Below are 3,116 nucleotides of genomic sequence, written 5' to 3' on the forward strand. Positions count from 1 at the left end.
TACAAAATATAATTTACTATAGATAATAACTTGTAGTAAAAAAAGAAAAAGGAACCAACAAGAAATGTTACAAATTAACTAGTCCAAGTTTTACCATCTATAACAGGAGAGAAAGAAGAAGCTCAAGTCATTTTTATTTCCTTCACAGGTGTTTCTCAAGTATTTCTGTTAGTATTGATTATTTAGGATTATCAACTCTTTCATGCTGTCAGTCTCATGCTGTCTATGGGACTATAAATAATCATAAAATAGTGAAGTCTCCTCCCACATGAATAGACTGAAGGCTCCTGGGATCAGCTGTCTACATCCACTTGCTGTACTTGGAGGCATCGGAGCAGGACAGGCAGAATCGGAGCAGGACAGACATGGACAGCAGTTTGCCCAGGAAGTTAACCCGGTTAAAGCATCCAATGTTAGCTAAGAGACATAGTGAAGAAGAAGGTTAGAGGATTGAAAACCTTATTCCAGTGAAAAAAAGGAGTTCCTCACAGGTTGTCTCTCAACCCTCCTTGTCAGTAACCTCAGATTCTCTCAGGTTCTGCAAATAGCCTGGGCCAAATGCTTAAAAATATATATAAATGTCTAATTTCCTTGTTTTTGCCCTTGACTGCAGCTTCAGGTAGTGGGATAGTCACTTAAACATCCTCTACCTTTTTTTTGACATTCCTCATTTGTTATAAACTCTATTTTTCCCCTCCATTTTGCACTTCATTAATCCTGCTTCTGTTGCAGGAAATGCCAAATCACCCATACCAGCAACACTGAAGCTAAAAACACACTGACAGTCTCTTTTATCAAGATACAGTCCTCTGAAGGTAGATATCTATATTTCCCAAGGACTTCCTAGAAATCCCGTCCTCTTTTCACTTCTGGTCAAATGTTAGACAATCTTGTGTACACTTTCCCAGCCTCCAAGTTAAACTGTATCGACTTTTGTTAGATTTTAAGGGATTCAGAACTGCTCAAGTTATATGAACGAAGAAGATGTGCATAGCACTAGATCTGTACTTTTTAGTTATACCTATCCTGCATGTTTCACTGAATTGCTGAAATACCGAATAAATTGGACTAACTCAGGCAGCTGACATTTCCAGCAACATGCCCTTGTTGCTTTAGTATGCCCAAGTTCATTACTACACGCCACCTGCCTGTTCCCTGCAAATTTCCCATGTACTCGGCTCTCATCTCTTTGTATGTCACGGACCTCTTGTAACCCTCTTCAGCTACTTTCATTTCATGCCACCCATTTCCTTTCTGTCAAAGGCTGATTCCCACATGACCCTTTCCTCCCATTTTTTGTATTTTTGTTTTTTTCTTCTGTAGGAAATAAATTATTCAGGGCGTTAACATACTTAAACTGAAACTGAAATGGAGGTAGTTATAATGAAATGCTAATAACTGCCAGGAAAATTACAGAGTTGTTCTGAGCTGCTAGGTCTGCCAAGCAGCTGCCAGGAGCACTACGTGTCTCCCCTACTCTTCTCCTAGTTTACTGATTTTCACCAAAATAGGGCGTTGTTCTTCAATTTCAAACTTTCAGAAAACATTCCAGCGTTGATTTGATGTGTCATTCAAAAGTAATCACATAATGGACAAAGAAACAGAGGAATGTTTTTCTGTTGAAATGAGGGCTTTTGATGCATGCTTAGGGTGTGCTTCAACATTACACTTATCTGTTGGCACATCCATCGTTGTGTCAATGCAACTCTATAGGGAGGCTGTGCTATAAAATGAGGTTGCTGCCATTAGCATAGATTATTTCATGGAGCTGGCTTGCACTGCTGACCCAAAAAGTTTTACCAGTGAAACTCACCACTCCCACAACTCTAGCAGAGGGACAGAAACGTGTAGCGGATGTGTGAAGGAACTCTTCAAGAATGTTAGCACTAGAGAAAATGGAAGTCAGAAGCACATCCTTAATTAAACACCACTGACGCTGTTAGAATGTTTCTGTCCCTCACCTGCCTGCCACCACCTCTTTGTCACAGGTTAACATGCCACAGCTGCTGAAGAATGGTCAAACATACGCTTGAATATGAGCTGTGGGAGCAGTGACCATCATAAGAGGAAAGGTAGTCCAAGCTGCTTCAACCCTTTGTGAGGTGAACACTGTCTTATGAGCTGAGACTCATGAGTGAAAATGGTACAGCAAGTGAGGTGATGGTGCAGGGGTAGATTCATGATTAACTCAGCGTGTATATACCAGAGGCAGAATAGACAGGTAACCCACCGAAAGCTGGAGCCCTCAGGCCTTGATTAGCTCAGCCAGATTTCAACACCGGTACTGCTACGGGAGGTAGGCTCCTACCCGAGTGCTCACTGTTTGGGCCCCACTTCACACAAACCTACCCCAAGGGCCATATACTGCTTTTGACCATGTAACTACATTGTGCAGATCAAACACACAGGACTTCAGATTTCCCAGAGGGCTATATCTCAATGGGCATCTCCATTCCAGGCTTTTTAAAAAAACCTCAAATCAGAGGCCTTTGTAAAAGGTTATTTACAACCCGTCAAAGGACAAAAAAATGGGCCCAGGCTCTTTTCCAGATAACCCACACCCAACTGGTGAGGAGTCCATTAAACTCACGCCTTTCCAGGGCATTTGCTTGCTGCTGGGAGCAACCGCAAAAGGACACAGGACTGTTGGGGAGGGCTCTTCTCTATGATTAACATATTGGGAAGAGGACTCTGCACACAAAAAATTGAAGGTATTTCTGACTAACTTTCTTCTCACATTTGAAATGGTGAGATTCAGAACCTAAGCAGAATTTCAAAGAAAACGTCCACCTTTATTAAACCCATGGAAAGAACCGACACGTTTGCCAGCACCGGCATTTGCCCCAAATGGTCACACTCATCAGTGTAACAATACGGATCGAAACCTGGAGCTGGAGCTGGCTGCAGCGGCACAGCCGACAGTAACGCCTCTCGGGGATTCATGGCGGTAAAGGTTAAAGCCCGCCCTCCTCGGGCTCCTCCGCGCCAGGTGTTTACACCTCTGTGAAGGCAGGAGCGTGAGCAAACGGCGGACGCGGGTGGCGGAGCCGGCGCCCTTTGCCGCCCCGACATTTCCCGCTGACAGGGCCCCGCCCGCCTCCCTAACGGCCTCCACC

This window comes from Athene cunicularia, assembly GCF_003259725.1.
Source record: "Athene cunicularia isolate RWA chromosome 2 unlocalized genomic scaffold, athCun1 chr2_part1, whole genome shotgun sequence".
In the NCBI taxonomy this organism is placed as follows: Eukaryota; Metazoa; Chordata; class Aves; order Strigiformes; family Strigidae; genus Athene; species Athene cunicularia.